We start from the raw sequence: 17,502 nt of genomic DNA, 5'->3' as shown, positions 1-17,502 counted from the left end.
GAAGTGGTTCAGCTGTTTTGGAAAATAGTCTGGCAGTTCCTCAAAAGGTTAAACATATGGGGTTAACATGTGACTCAGCAACTCTACCTCTAGGTATACACCCAAGAGAAATGAACACATATGTCCATACAAAAACATGTACACGAAGTCTTTTGTTTTGTTTTGTTTTGTTTTGTTTTGGTACGCGGGCCTCTCACTGTTGTGGCCTCTCCCGTTGCGGAGCACAGGCTCCGGATGCGCAGGCTCAGCGGCCATGGCTCACGGGCCCAGCCGCTCCGCGGCACGTGGGATCTTCCCGGACCGGGGCACGAACCCATGACCCCTGCATCGGCAGGCGGACTCTCAACCACTGAGCCACCAGGGAAGCCCTACACGAAGTTTTTAACAGCATTATTCATAATAACCAAAACGCGGAAACAAAGAATGAATGGATAAATGAAATGTGGTACATCTATACAATGGAATACTATTTGTCAGTAAAAAGGAATGAAGTACCAATATACACCACAACACAGGTGGATCTTAAAAAAATATTATGCCAGGTGAAAGAAGACAGACACAAAAGGTCACATATTATATGATTCCACGTTTATGAAATATTCAGAATAGGCAAACCTATGGAGGCAAAAGTAGGTTAGTGGTTGTATGAGGGGAGGGGGTTGGAAGAAATGGGGAGTGACTGCTAATACAGATGGGTTTTTGGGGGGAAGGAGGTGATGAAATGTTCTAAAGTTGATTGTGGTGATGGTTGTACAACTATGTGAATACACTAAAAAACATTGAATTGTGCATTTTAAATGGGTGAATTGTATAGTGTATGCAAATTATATCTCAATAAAGCTGTTTAAAAATGAGTGCATTTTCTCTGCTGATTGGTGATGTTGAACACCTTTTCAGGTACCTGTTGGCTATTTGTAGGTCTTCTTTGAAAAAACATGATCAGTTCCTCTGTCCATTTTTAAATTGGATTGTTATTTTTTTGCTATTGATTTGTATGTGTTCCTTATATATATTGGATATTAAGCCCTTATCAGCATCTGCAAATATTTTCTCCCATTCCATAGATTGCCTTTTTATTTTGTCGATGGTTTCTGTTGCTGTGCAGAAGCTTTTTGGCTTGATATAGTCCCACTTCATTTATTTTTGCATTTGTTGCCTTTGCATTTGGTGTCAAATCCAAAAAAATTATTGCCAATACTAATGTCAAGGAACTTATCACCTATGTTTTCTTCTGGGAGTTTTATGGTGTCATTGTGTGTGATGTAAGATAAGATTTCAGTTTCATTCTTTTACATGTGGACCTCCAGTTTTCCCAGCGCCATGATATACTCTTGGCTCCTCTGTCATAAATTGTCCACCACATATGCATGGGTTTATTTCTGGTCTCTCTATTCTGTTCCATTGATTTACATGCTTGTTTTTATGCCAATACCATACTGTTTTGATTACTATAGCTTCATAATATAGTTTGAAATCAACAAGTGTGATGCATCCAGCTTTGTTCTTCTTTTTCAAATTTACTTTGGTTATTTGGGGTCTTTTGTGATTCCACACAAATTTTAGGATTGTCTTTTCTGTTTCTGTGAAAAATGCCATTTGAATTTTGATAAGGATTGCATTTAATCTGTAGACTGCTTCCACTAACTATCAAGGAAATGCAAATCAAAACCACAGTATCACCTCACACCTGTTAGAATGGCTATCACCAAAAAGACAAGAGATAGCAAGTGCTGCTGAAGATGTGGAGGAAAGGGAACTTTTGTGCACTGTTGGTGAGAATAGAAATTGCTCTAGCCATTGTGGAAAACAGTATGGAGGTTCATCAAAAAATTAAAAATAGAATTACCATACGATCCAGCAATCCCACTTCCGGGTATATGTCCAAAGGAAATGAAAATAGGATATCGAAGAGATATCTGTACTCCTGTGTTGATTGCAGCATTATTCACAATAGCCATGATTTGGAAATAACCTGTCTGTCGACAGATGAATGGATAAAGAAAGTGTGGTATATATATACAATGGAATATTATTCAGCCATGAGGAAGAAGGAAACCCTGCAATTTGCAACAATATGAATGCATTTTGAAGGCATTATGTAAGTGAATTCAGCCAGACAAAGATAAATACTACATGGTATCACTTATATGTGGAATCCAAAAAAAAAGTCAAACTCACAGAAACAGAGCAGAATGGTGGTTGTCAGGGGCTGGGCGGGGGGAAATAGGGAGGGGTTGGTAAAAGGGTACACACTTTTAGTTATAAGATGAATAAGGTCTGAGGCGCTAATGTATACCATGGTGAATATGGTTGATAACCCTGTATTATATAATTAAAATTTGTTAAAAGAGTAGAACTTAATGTTCTATGCTCTCACCAAAAAGAAAAAACGACAAAAATATGAGGCGATGGCTGTGGTAATTAACTAGGTGAGGAGAATCTTTTCACAATATATACATATATCAAGACACCACGATGTACAATTTAAACATCTTAATTTTATTTGTCAGTTATACCTTAACAAAGGTGAGAAAAAGAAGAGGAAAAATGAGTGAATTCCGTTGTATACAAATCATACCTCAATAAAGTCGAATGAAGATTCTAACATATGTGTGTGTGTGTTTGTGTGTGTGTGTATGTGATGTGTGTGTATAGTAGGTACTGTTGCCACCATCATTTTCAGATGTGGAAGCTGTGGCACAGAGAGGTTCAGTGTCCAGTGACCTGTCCAAGGGATTCAGGTCCCTGCTCAGTCTTGTACAAATGGAAAGCATCCAAGTCGGTCAGCTTTGGTAGCAGTGGCAACAGGGTGCTGGCCGATGAGTGATGGCAGCAACCCAGGACACAAAGCTGCTGGGGTTAGGAGAGACCTAGGAACTAGTTGGAAAGGAAACGGCTGCAGAACTCTCTGTGAGCTGCAGAGTTTCCATATGAGTGCTGGCCCCTGTGGGGATGCAATACTTGTGAGGGGAGGGTGTGTATTTACACTATTATAGAGGTTGTATATGTGCCTGGACCCAGCAATCCGCCTTTAATAACTCATCAAGGTCTGTACTCGCAGCCAACCGAAGAAGTGGGTACACTGCTCCCCCATATCACAGGGGAGGTGAGGGTCAAGAGACTTGGCCAGGCTCAGTAGCTATACCGCCAGCCCATCATGCCCATGGCAAGAGCCAGGGCCCTAGATGATCCTTTGTCTCCTGGTGCCCAGAAGGCCTCCCACCCCTTGGCCTTCAATCTGCATGGGACCACACCTATCAGATCTCACACGGCGTTTCCCAGGCCTGCGGGAGGCATTTCCATCCTAGATTTGTTGTATAAAGGCTGTTCTCCTAGAGTCTCCAGGGCACCTAGGACCTGGGTCTTTTCCCTTTCACAGGATGGCCAGTGTCTTGGCCTGGCGTAATGACAGCCCCATAGACCATGAACCCCATGCTCAGACCTGGGTTCGAGTCTTGACCCCTTTTCTGAGTTGCTGTGTGACCCATTCATTGGTCTTCACTCCCCCTCTCTCAGCCTTGGATTCTCATTTATAAAACAAGGAGTCAGACAGTATGATGGAAGGCTCCTGCAGCATCTCATGCTGTGTGGGTACCAAGAATGGTCAGTACAGGAGAAGGGAGACAGGGAGGGAAAGTCAGCACCTACAGCCCATCTGGGGGGCAAGTCTCAGGCGAGGCAGTGTGTGCTGATTAACTGAGCCTGGGTTTGTTAGCCCACCCTGACCTTGGTGACAACACAGCATTTGACTTTATAAGCTTGAGTTTTCCTTGGCTGAGCCCCTGTGGGCTCAGCCTCTGAGGCCATCCAGGTGGAGGCCTTGGCTCCCATCAGTCCAGGGAACGCTCAGCCTCGGAGAGACTTCCCGCCATGGCAGCTATTTTGAAAGAGCTTCTCTCTCCCCGAGAGTCTTTCAGTTTTCGGATGTCAGCTCTTTCCTCCTGCTGTCTGGACAAAGCAGGTGGGATTTCAGAGAATTAAGAGGAGATGTGATGGTGTGACCCTTCATTAATGCAATTGCTGCACAGCACGGGGCTCAGAGGCTGCACTGGGATTTGTTCCTATGTTTAATTCATGTTCCAGCGGTTTGAGTTCAATGACACATTCGTCTCCAGAATGAGGGAAGAGACTTGAGGCAGAGATATCCACAAGGCCCGAGAGTGGCGGGGGTGGGGGGAGAGGGAGAGAGAGAGAAAGAGAAAGAGAAAGAGAAAGAGAGAGACACACACAGAGAGAGACAGAGACAGAGAGGCTTTCTGAGAGGTCTCTAAACTCTGAGGCACCTGGACAAGAGATTTAGAGAGGAGACAGAGAGACCGATACCTGTGAGGTTGGGCAGGTCAGGGGAGGCTGAGGCAGATCCACAACCAGGTGTGAATAATTTTATTTATTTATTTGTTTGTTCATTTATTTATTTTTGGCTGTGTTGGGTCTTCGTTGCTGCGTGCGGGCTTTCTCTGGTTACGGCGAGTGGGGGCTACTCTTCCTTGCGGTGCACAGGCTTCTCGTTGCGGTGGCTTCTCTTGTTGCTGAGCACGGGCTCTAGGCGTGTGGGCTTCAGTAGGTGTGGCACATGGGCTCAGTAGTTGTGGCTCGCGGGCTCTAGAGCGCAGGCTCAGTAGCTGTGGCGCATGGGCCTGGTTGCTCCGCGGCATGTGGGATCTTCCCGGACCAGGACTCTAACCCGTGTCCCCTGCATAGGCAGGCGGACTCCCAACCACTGCGCCATCAGGGAAGCCCCCATGTGTGAATCTTGGCTTTACCTTTTCTAGTTGCCTTGCATAGAACTAAATCACTGGGTTTTTGTGAGGATTAAAATTTAAGGTATGTAATTTCCATAACAGTGCCTGGCATATAGTCGGCACTTAATAAATGTTCCTCCCAGGCACACTTTACCATGGTTTCTCTCTCTTGAGGACTGCTTGCTCCTTGGGGTCTGGGACATGGCACCCGGCCCAGAGACTGCCTTATAAATGTCAACCACTGAAGGGGCTCAGTAGTGGGCAAGGTCCTCCTAGGAGCGCCAGCCTGTGGATGCTTAAGGCAGCTCCCCAGGGTGCAAAGCTGAATGAGGATCTGCGGCTAGTGGAGAGACTGTTGTATCGTTACCCCCATATCCCGTTCCTTCCTGTGGCCCAGGCCTCTGCTTGTCCCCAGATGTGCACTGCGGAGGGAGCCTCTGCCTATCTGACTCCCTAAGCTGGCAGTCAGTTGCCATGGAAACCAGTGGTTTCACATAGGACAAAGCACAGGGAAACTCAGCTTTGGACAGAAACTTGCAAACACATTATGTAGCATAAAAGAAGAGAGTCCGGGAGACTGAGTGCAATAAAGATTTCATTGCCACTTGTTTAGGAGAAAAAAAAAAACCTCCACAAGTCCCGGATGGAAAGGGGTTTCGTTACCATATTTATATTTTTTCTTTTAATCTCTTTTTCTTTTCTTATTGATGGCTTCCCCCCCACCCCCTTAGAGACATGTCCTAGCAAACCACAGTCCAGGAGTGTTGCTGAATATATTGCCAGTCTTGCAGTCCTGGTGTCCTTCTTACATGTCCTGTCATTCAAGCATCTTCTCGCTCAGGTCCTTCTTACATGTCCTGTCATTCAAGCATCTTCTCGCTGAGTCCCTGAAACTTCCTGGGCATCCCTAACTGTACAGGTGTCATCAACCCTGTTTCGCTTCCTAATGTCAGGGCAAGGTAGGGCCAGAGAGAAGCGGTAACCTCTTCACCTCTCCAAGAACTGTAGTTCTTGTGCTGATGGCAGCCCCTCTTAGGTTTATTTGGTTTCTAATTTTTAAATCCTCGGATGGTGGGAGACTTCCACTTCTTGCCAAGAGAGAGTAAGAGATCCAGAATTGCCCTCAGGTTGAAAGCATTAAAAAAAAAAAAACTGGACAAAATATATGAAACAACTGTCTTTCAAACTTTGGACAGCAGGCGATGCAGGACCGTGAACACTGAGAGAAGGGAAACAAATGAGGTGAGCCCTATGATTGCCCAGCAAAATGCCTGGAGACAGTTTCCAGGCAGCAGAGCAGGGATAGGGACTCTGAACAGAGCCCAGCTGTTCTTGGGGAGGAGACAGATTGAAGTTTGTGGAGACAGATTGAAGTTTGTGGAGGCTGAGGCCATTAGAACTTGCAGGACATAACACAGAGAGCAAAAATTTGGAGGGAAGGAGGGAGGGAGGGAAGAAGGGAGGGAAAGAGAGAGAGAGAGAGGGAGTTGTAGCTATCTACAGAGGGATGGTCTCAAATATTTGGCAGAATACTGGTTTGAGAATGTGTGGGGTGAAAGTCCATGAGATTGGGATAAGTACCCCTATAAAGCAGTAGGCAGAGAAATTCCGAGAGCTCACAGAAGGCTGGGAATAGTTTATATCCCCACTATCCAGAGTGGCTAGACCTCAAAATACATAGGGCATCAGACAGAGTCCTCAGAAATCCTTAATAATAGAGCTAAATTAGCCTTAGACTAAAGGCTTCCTTGGACTCACCCAAACGAAGCTTTAAAAGTAAGACTCAGAAGGATCAAACTGATCTCAAATGACTTAACTGCATGCCTCAATATTCTTTAAAGAAATACAACAAAATCCAGCACCCCAAAACATAAAATTAACTACGTTTAACATTCAATATGATCCATTGCACAAGAGAAAAGCGAATCAATTGAAACAGATCTGAAAACGACAAAGATAATGGAATTAGCAGGTGGTGGTGTTAAAACAGGTCTGAAAAATATGTTCTATATATTCCAAAAGATAGAGGAAAACATGAATATAGGAAGAGAAATGAAAAATACAAAAAGACACAAATGAAACTTCTAAAGATGAAAAACACGGTGTATGGATTGAAAAATACACTGGATGGAATTAAGGGCAGGTTGGTAACTGCAGAAGAAGAGATTAGTGACATTGAAGATAAAGCAATGCAAGCTTAAATAAAGCACAGATTTTTAAAAGCTTTAAAAAAGAGAGAGATTCAGAGAGGGAGAGAGCGTGCACATTGGTGACCTATGGAACAATATCAAGCAGTATAATTTTTGTCTAATTAGAGTCCCAGAAGGAGAGAGAAGAGAGGTGAAAGCAGAAAACCAATAGCAAGATGGTAGATTTAAATTCATACATATTGGTAATTACATTACTGTAAGTGGGCTAAATGCCCCAATTAAATGGCGAGATGACCATTTTGGCTAAAAAAAATAATCAAGGCTTGGTTTTATGCTGTCTACAGGAAGCCATTTTGAATATAAAGACTCAGATAGACTAAAGGTAAAAGAATAGAAAAAGATATACGAACACTTATCACAAGGAAACTGGAGAAAACATATCAATATTCGACAAGGTAGACTTCAGGACAAGGAATGTTTAACAAGCCAGTTCACCGAGAGGGCATCATAATCCTGTATGTGCATATGATGAGAGCCTCAAAATACATGAAGCCAAAACTAATAGAATTCAAAGGGGAAACAATAAAGTCTACATTTACGGCTGGAGATTTCAGTACTTCTCTTAGTAAATGATAGAACGACTAAACACAAACTCAGTTAGGATATAGAAGATCTGAAAACACTATTAAAAATTGCCTTGGGCTTCCCTGGTGGCGCAGTGGTTGAGAATCTGCCTGCCAATGCAGGGGACACGGGTTCAAGCCCTGGTCTGGGAGGATCCCACATGCCGCGGAGCGACTAGGCCCGTGAGCCACAACTACTGAGCCTGCGCGTCTGGAGCTTGTGCTCTGAAACACGAGAGGCCGTGACAGTGAGAGGCCCGCGCACCGCGATGAAGAGTGGCCCCCTCTTGCCACAACTAGAGAAAGCCCTCGCACAGAAACGAAGACCCAACACAGCCATAAATAATTAAATAAGCTTTCATTAAAAAAAAAAAGAAAGAAAGAAACTTGATAGAGGTTTACCCAAATATCAACAACTTAAAAAAGGAATTGCCTTAATTGACATTCATAAAATATACCACTCAACAACAGCAGAATACACATTCCTTTCAAGTGAACATGGAATGTTCACTAAGATTGACCATGTACTGGGTCATAAAACAAGTCTCAACAAAATGAAGAGGATTTAGATAATGCAAAATATTCTCCCTGACCACAACTACAGCAGACATCTTCAAATGTTTGGAAATTGAAACATTTCTGAATACGCATTTCTAAAAACTTCATAGATCAAAGAAGAAATCACAAGAAAATTTAAAAATATTTAAAGCTGCATGGAAATGAAAATTTCCACTGACATTCTTTCCATACTTGTGGAATGTAGCTAAAGCAATGTGTAGAGTGAAGTTTACAGCAATAAATGATTACATTAAAAACCAAGAAGGTCTCAATTCAAAGATCTAAGCTTCCAATTTAAGAAACTAGAAAAATAAAGAGATAAAACTAAATGCAAGTAGGAAGATGCTAGAAAATACTAAGGAAATACTAAGAGCAGAAATCAATGAAATTGAAGAAAACAGCAGAGAAAATTACTGAAACTAAAAGATAAATAGAATTGACAAACTTAATCAGGCAGATCAAGAAAAAAAATAGAAGAGAGAAGACAAAATTTACCAATGTTAGAAATCAAAAAGGGGACATCACTACAGGTCTTATATACATTAAGATGATATAAGGGGTATTATGAACAATATTTGACAACTGAGATGAAATGGATAAACTCCTTGAAATATATAAATTACCAAAGAATAAATATCCAAATAGCTCATTATCTATTAAAAAATTGGATTTGCAGTTAAAGACTTTCTCACAAAGAAATCTCCAGGTCTAGACATGAATTCACTGATGAATTCCACCAAATATTTAAGGAAGGAATAATGCCAATTTTATAAAAACTCTTCCAGAAAATTAAATAGTGGGGAAGACTTCCCATTGATTTTATGAAGCCAACATTACCTTGGTACCAAAACCAGATAAAGACATGATAAAAAAATGAAAACTTCAGATCGAATGTCTTATGAAATAAATGTAGAAATATTTCTATCATATACAGTCCAGCAATACATTAAATAGATACATCATGAAAAGTGGGATTTATCCCAGGAAACAACCCAAGTGTCCTTCAGCAGGTGAATGGTTAAACTATAGTACATCCACACCATGGGATTCAGTAATAAAAGGAACTAATTATTGATAAAACACAGCAATCTGGATAAATCTCCAGAGAGTTATGCTCAGTAGGAAAAAAACTCAACAACAACCCCAAAGGTGAGATTGGTATTGACATATATACATTACTATGTATAAAATGGATAACTAATAAGAACCTGCTATATAAAAAAATAAATAAAATAAAATTCAAACAAAAACAAAACAATCCCAAAGGTTAAAATTTTTATGATTCTATTTATATAACACTCTTGAAATAATAAAATTATAGGATTGAGAAACAAATTAGTGGTTGCCAAGTTAAGGAAGAGGTGGGAACAGGAAGGAAATGGATGTGGCTATAAATGGGCAATGCGAGGGACCCTTGTGGTAATGGAAATTGTTCTGTATCTCGACTGTATCAATACTGCTATCCAGGTTGTGAAACTGTACTATAGTTTTGCTAGATGTTACCATTGGGTGAAACTGGGTAAAGGGTACATGAGATCCCTGTATTATATCTTACAACTGTGTGTGAACCTACAATTATCACAAAATAATAAGTTTAATTTTGAAAAGTGAAAATAAATGACCATACCCACTGTTGGCAGGGATGTGGAGCAACTGGGATACTCATTCACTGCTGTTAGAAATGAAAAATGGTTCACCCTCTTTGGAATCGTTTGCATTTTTAAAATAAAGTTAAACAGACACTTATCATATGACCCTGTAAACCCACTCCTGGGTATATACCCAAGAGAAATGAAAATATATGTTCACAGAAACACTTGTATAAAAATATTAATAAAAGCTTTATTTATATTAGCCCCAAACTGGAAACAGACCAAATAACCATTAATAGGTGAATGGATAAATAAATTATGGTATATCCATAAAATGGGATGCTACTTAACAGTAAAAAGGAATGAATTACTGATACATGCAACAACATAGATGAATCTCAAAAGTGTTACGCTAAGAAGCCACAAAATGGTATAGACTGTCTGTTTTCATTTATATGGTATTTAGGAAAAGGTAAAACTATAGAGATAGAACAGTGGTTGCCATGGGCTGGAAGGGGGAGGGGGGAGGGGATTGACTGCAAAGGAGTAGGAGGGGACACATGGAGGCAAAGGAAATGACCTTGACTGTGGTCGTAGCAATTACATGACTATGTTTATCAAAGCTCATCGAATTGGATACTTAAAATTGGCAAATTTTATTATTTGCTCACTAAACCTCAGCAGCACTGATTTAAAAAAATCCTGTGATGGTGAATCTGGAAGAAATCTTAGAGATTGTCTAGTCTAACACACTCATTTTAGAGGATGTGAAAGTGAGCAGGGAAGTGGATGGGGCAGGGAGTGTCAGGAAAGTCCCAGTCAGGGCACGGAGGGAGGGTGACAAGGGCCCCTATTTGACTGGAGCATTGGGGTGGGGGGAGTGGGACGTGGGGGAGGGGGGCTGGGAGACAAGACAGGTCATATGGGGAAGAGAGAGAGAGTCCAGAACATCAGAGTGCTGTTAGCACTATGACTTCTTTGTGCAAATTCGGCAAAAAAGGAACCCCTCTGGGTAGACCAGTTAGGCAAAAGTCACCTCCTCTGGGTTGCCCAATTAGGAAATGAGGTGCCCTGTGAGCAGACTAATCAATGATTGGTGCCAGAACACACAGCTTGGGAAGCAGATGCCACTCCCTCTAGTAACCTCTCAGCCAAATGCCTGCATGCAGGGCACGGCTGTGAGGCAGGCCTGCTGAATGACTGGTGGTATCACCTGGTCAGGCATCCCTCAGCTGTGACAGCAGTTTTCTCAGCAGTGCATAGTCACCCCATCTACATATACTCAACTACGGTCCCTCCCCTGGGGTATGGGATATGGCTGAATCCCTGAACTTGCACTCCAGCTGTTCGTATTCCAAGTGTTCCTCCTCATATACATAGCAGGTTAGAGTATTTCTGGCAAATACACAGCGGTGTGTGAACTCTACAAGCCCCCCACCCCACCCCCAGCATTAGTCCCTTATAGAGTCCCCCAGCACTTAGCTAACGTCTGTCCCTCTGGGAGCATAGCAACATTCCTCATCACATGTACCCTACCCTGGGACTCTTCCCGACCAGAGCCCTCCTCCTATTGTGTACACCCTAGCTGTCTCCACCCCCTTCCCCATGACAGACTATAGTTTTACATAAACTATAGTTTTCCCTATAAACTCCCTTCATGGCAGACATTGTATTGTGAAAAGCCAGTGTGTGAAATCAATTAGTTTCCCATTCCAATCAGAGGTTATTTATTCTTTTGAAAAAGCAGCCAGTGCCTCGGTTTGCTCATCACCACCAACAAATGTCTGAGGAGTCTTTCTCTTTCCTTCTCTCAGATCAGCCTCTCTTCCTGGAGCTGAACCTATGGGCCAAGGGAGGGCTCAGAAGCCCTCACTCTCACCCTGGTCTATACTCCAGGTTCCCTGGACTTGGGAGGGATTCCAGTCTGGCCTCTAGATTTCCCACTCTGCTTTAGCTGCAGTAGGGAGAGAAAATTCAGGACCACAGGCCTGTAGGTAGATGCTCAACAGAACCATGGAAACCAATTTTCCAGGATTTCCCCAGGTGGGCTTTCTAATGACTCATAACAGGCAGGAAGGACTCACTACCGTCCCAGGCATCAGATAGCCCCTTGCCTTTTTGTGACAGCTGTCTGGGGAGAGGGGGGTCTTCTCAATGAGGACTGGGCCAGACTCTGCTGTCCGAAGACCAGATCAAAGGTAAATGATCCCCATAGGGCCTACCTATGGGAATTCATTTAATTAATTTAGCAAAGATTTAATTTAGCAAAGATTAACTGAGTACCTACTATGTGCCAGGCAGTACTCAAGATCAGAATAGACAGCAGTGAAAATAACAAAAAATTCCTGCATTCACGGAGCTTCCATTGCAGTGAGGGAGAGAGAGAGAGGAAATTGATAAACCAATCAGTTTCTGTCAGTTGACAATAAAAGCTATGGGAAAAAATAGATGAGTGTAAGGGAGGGCACTATTTTTCTTAATAGGGTGGCCAGAGATGTCTCACCCAGGAGCTGACATTTAAGCAGGGCCAGAGTCAATTGAAGTGTGCTGAGCCAGTGTCTAAGGGAACAGAATTCCAGGTATAGGAAACAGCGATTGCAAAGACACTGGAATCACAGTCTGCCTGGAATGTTTGAGGAGCAGCCTGAAGCCTAGAGTGTTTGGAATGAAGCAAAGAGAGTGTAATAGTTACTCCCTGTCTAATCCGTCATCAGCTCCTGGGAAGTATATGCCTCTAAAATATATCCCAAATCTGTCCATTTTGTTCTCCCTCTATTGCTATTACCTGAATTTAAGTTTCCATCCTCTCTCCTCCTCAACTTTCACTCCTCCCTTCCATCCGTTCTCTATACAACAGCCAGAGTGATCTTAGAGACAAGTTACTTATAAATTGTATCTTTCTTCATCTTTCATTTCCTCATCTTTCCTCATCGTTCATTTCCTCCCTGTAAGAACTGTGTACCCCTTGCAGTATGAATTTTCAGTACCTCCCATTAGAGTAGGCACAGTGTATTTCCTTGTCCTGTTGATGATGGGCTTGGTCCCAATGGAATGTTAATGGACACGATGCAAGCAATGGCTTTAAGTGAACTTGTGTGTTTTGGCTTGGTCTTTTAAGTATCTACCATCTTCCATGAGGAGAGCATGCATTGGTAAACACTGGTCCCAGAAGGAGAAACGTATGGAGAAGACCTAAAATCAAACATTTGTGTGAACTGCTGTTACCCCTGCTGACTTGTAGACTTGGTGAGACACAAAATTAACTGTTGTTGAGAGCCACTGAGATTTGGTGGGGTGGGGGGTTGTTTGTTATGCAGCATTATTGTAGCAATAGCTGACTTATTCACTTGTCATTATATTTAAAGTAAAGCCCAAACTCTATACCATCGACCAGCTGCTGTACCTTATCTGGCTCTACCCTGCCCACCTCTCAGGTCTCATCTTGTGCCATCCTCTCTCCCTTACACAAGATGTTTCAGCCATTTCAGCCTTCGTTTAGCTCTTGAATATACTACTGAATGTTACTCCCACCTCAGGCCTTTGAACATGCTATTGCCTCTACCTAGAAATCTCTTTTCCCAGATTTCTACATGATTAGCTCTTTCTTGTTTCTCAAGTCTCTGCTCAAATATCTCCACCTTAGAGTAAGCAGACAATCAAAAGTTGCTCCCAATTGCTCTATTTTCTTATTGTTGACTGCAATTTACTAAAACCTACTGCTTGCTGAAATTACTTTAAAAAATTATGTTGGCTTGTTTATTGCCTCTTTTCCTCCTCTAGTATGTAAAAAATACATGGGAACAGTGACACTGTTACATTCAACTTTTATTCCCAGTGCCTACAACAATGCCCAAGAAAAGCTAGTTCTTTGAAAAGGTTATTAAAATTGATAACCCTCTAGCAACACTGAATGAGAGGAAGAGAGAGCATAAATTATTACCACTATCTGAAATGAAAAAGGGACATCACTATACATCTTAGACACTTAAAAATAAATAATAAGAGGATATTCTGACAAATTTTATACCAATGAATGTAAAAATTTTAAAGAATTAAACAATCATGAAAAAACACAACTTACCAAAATGGACATAAAAGAAACAGAAAATCTGCATGGTACACAGCTAGTCAAGATTGAATCCACAATTAAACATTTTTTCACCAAGGAAATTACAGGCTCATAAGACTCCACTGTGGAATTCTTCCAAACATTTAAGAAAGAAGTACAAACTCTTCCAGGGAATAGAAGAAAAGAGAGCACTTCTCAGTTTGCTTTTTGATGCCAGCATAGCTTTGATACCCAAACCTGATAAAGATTTTGCAAATAGAATCCAGTGCTGCATAAAATGGATAATATATCACAACCCAGTTGGATTTATTCCAGGAATACATCTATTGGGATGATCGGATCGTTTTTTTCTTTGCTCTATTGATATTATAAATTATAAAGATTGAATGTTAAACCAACCTTGCATTCCTGGAATAAACCCAAACTCAGAGAAAAGTCAATTCTACATGGCCCCACAGTTTTTCTACTGCCTCTTGGATCCCACCTCCTACCCCTCTCTCCTGATTCACTCTACCCCAGCCAGATGGTCTCCTGTTGCTCCAGGAACACCCAGGCATATTCCTGTCTCAGAGCCATTGTACATGCTTCTCCTCTGCCTGGAATGCCTTTCTCCCAGACAACTACCTATCTAGCTCCCTTGCTTCCTTTTCTCAGAAGCCACCTTCTCAGTGAGGCTTTCCTGACTACACTCTCTAAAATGTCTATCCCTCTTCCACTCCTGATAACTTCTAGCCCCCTTTCCTGCTTCAGTTTTTATCCTTAGCATTTACTACCATCTAACATACTATACATTTCATTTATTTTGTGGGTGTGATGGTGGATTTTATGTGTCAACTTGACTGGGTCATGGAAGGCCCAGATAGTGGGTGAAACGTTATTTCTGGGCATGTCTGTGAGAGTGTTTCTGGAAGAGGTTAACATTTGAATTGGTGGACTGAGGAAAGCAGATGCAGATGGCCCTCTCCAATGTGGGTGGACATCGTCCAATCCGTTGAGGGCTTGGATAGAACAAAAAGGTGGAAGAAAATTAAACTCACTCCCTGCCTGACTGTTGAGCTGGGAAATTGTCTTCTGCCCTCAGAAATCCTAGTTCTCAGACCTTCGGACCCCAACTGGAATCTACACCATTGACTCTCTGGCTTTTGCACTGACACCAGCTTTCCTGTGTCTCCAGTTTGTAGACTGCAGATCATGGGGCATCTCAGCCTCCATGGCATGTGCCAATACTTTATAACAAATTGTGTTTTTTATATATATATATATATATATATATATATATATATATAGTTTTCGTTCTATCTTCTCTGAAGAACACTGACTAATACATTTCACTTATTGTATGTCTTCTCTAATTAGAGCAAAAACTCCATGAGAGTGGGGATTTTTGTAAGTTTTTGTACTGCTGTATCTTCAGGATCTAAAACAGTGCCTGACACATAGTAGGCACTCTTAATAAATACTAGCTGAATGAATGAACGAATGAATGTTCTCAGTGTCCTTCACAGCAAGTCATACATTCAGCAAACACTTACTAAGGACCTACTACATTCCTAGAGGTGTGGGAATGTACAGATGACTCAGGCCCCATTTCTTCCCTCCAGCGTGTGGTACAGGAGTGGCGTGGGAGAGACTCAGATTCAGAAACAGTTCAACTCAGTGGGTCAAATCGTTGATTTCCATGATTTGAAGTAGTTAGGCTCTATAAAGCCACCACAAACACCAAATTAAGGAATACTGGATCATTCTTCCTAGTGAAAATGCAGGGTTAGTTTCCCATAGACTTCTGGTCACAATATTTTTGTCAACACTCAATACCTTATTTTATGTGTGTTTCTGTTTAAAGATATCTTAGTGAGCATCTATTGTTGATTCAGTAACATTAAACTCATGGCCAACAGAACTATAATTCATGTCTTAATGAAACATATCTAACACACATGTTTTCTCATTAAGGCACACCATGGTCTTCTTACACTTGAGAACACCACTAGACAGTGTGCTTGGGGGCCATTTTTTTAAAATTAATTAATTTATTTATTTTTGGCTGTGTTGGGTCTTCATTTCTGTGCGAGGGTTTTCTCTAGTTGTGGCAAGCAGGGGCCACACTTCAGCGCGGCGTGCGGGCCTCTCACTATCGTGGCCTCTCCTGTTGCGGAGCACAGGCTCCAGATGCACAGGCTCAGTAGTTGTGGTGCACGGACCTAGTTGCTCCACGGCATGTGGGATCTTCCCAGACCAGGGCTCGAACCCATGTCCCCTGCATTAGCCAGCAGATTCTCAACCACTGCGCCACCAGGGAAGCCCTGGGGGCCATTTTAAACAGCAAAATCACCAACAAAATGCACAGAAATGTGCCAAACGTGGCACAGCGTAGACCACGAAAGGACACTTGTTTACAGCATGAGAGCTGAAACCGGAAGGCAGAGCATTGCCTTGTTGGACCTCAGCTGAGAACACGGGTGTTGAATGACTCAAACTTTCCATCACTCTGTGCATGTCCATGAATGACTATTGATTCTGGGTTAAGTTTTAGCAAGGAGGTGAATTCACAGATGTGGAATCTGCTAATAATGAGGAGACAACTGTGTCTAGTGGAGGATCTGCAACTTACTGGGCATGACCCCAGCCCAGAATAAGGATGGAAAGAAAAGCAATTGACAAGGAGGAACAGGGCTGCTGCTGGAAACCTCATCTCAAAAGGAGACAAACACATTCCCAAAGTTCTGCCCTGACAGACAATTCCTCCCTTACCTGTCCCTGCCAGCCCACTTTGACAAACATATTTGCAATCTTCTAACCATGGCTGGTCTGAGCGACTTGAGTTGTCAGGCCTGATTTTGTTCTCTGTAAGTCAATTTTTATTTTTAATTCCTCGTCACTCCACGGAGCTGACAGCTCCCCGCGGTGTGTGAGATGTGTCACAGCCAGGGAAGATCTTGGGGATAAAAGAAGACCCTTTTCAGGAATGAAGCAGCATGTGTGGATTTCCTGACAACCTAGACTAATTGTCTTTTCTTCTGTTCTCTACACTGAAAGTATTTACATGGGAACAACCCAGAGGCTGTAAGTTTCCAAGTCGATCCCTAGGACTGATTAGCCCACCTGAAATCCTCATTCTGCATTGATGATGCCACAGTGGTTTCCAGAGCAACCGCGAGGGATGGCAGAGCCAGGGGGAGGGGTGCTGGTGGGGGAATCTCAGCAGGATCCCTTCTTAGTGAGCCCTTTCTCCAGTTACCCCCACAGCAGGAGCCAGGTGAGGGGGAGGCAGAAAAGAGGAGAAGGGTGTGTGTCCCTTACACAGCAGCCTCATCTGTCTTTCCCTTTTTTCACTAGTGGGTTCAGATATTTTTCTACGTGGTCTGCAGAATGGATAAGTGTTGATAATGCTGAGAGAACATGGATGGTTTCTGTATTATTTATTTTCTTCTTTATCCCCAAGGTCTTAGACCATGAAAGCATTCAAGCATCTAGCCCATTAGTCAGCAGACACTTATTGAGCATCTACTATGTTCCCAGCCTTATGCTGGGTACTAGGGACACAGAACTGTGGTCGGATGTGGCTGCTGCTCCCATTACATTGACATTCTAGAAGTGGAGATTAAACAAATACTCTGACACGTGGCGTTCTAGCTGCCGTCAAGGCAAGAGCTACGAAGGAGATATTTAGGGAGCAGGGGTAGGATATTATAAGGGAACCTAATCTAGGTTGGGGATTCTAAGAAGGCTTCCTGGTGGAGGTGATATTTACATTGAGATTGGAAGTGT

This window comes from Phocoena sinus, chromosome 8 (genome assembly GCF_008692025.1).
Source record: "Phocoena sinus isolate mPhoSin1 chromosome 8, mPhoSin1.pri, whole genome shotgun sequence".
In the NCBI taxonomy this organism is placed as follows: domain Eukaryota; kingdom Metazoa; phylum Chordata; class Mammalia; order Artiodactyla; family Phocoenidae; genus Phocoena; species Phocoena sinus.
The sequence above is the reverse complement of the archived record's forward strand: the minus strand, read 5'-3'. Positions refer to the sequence as shown.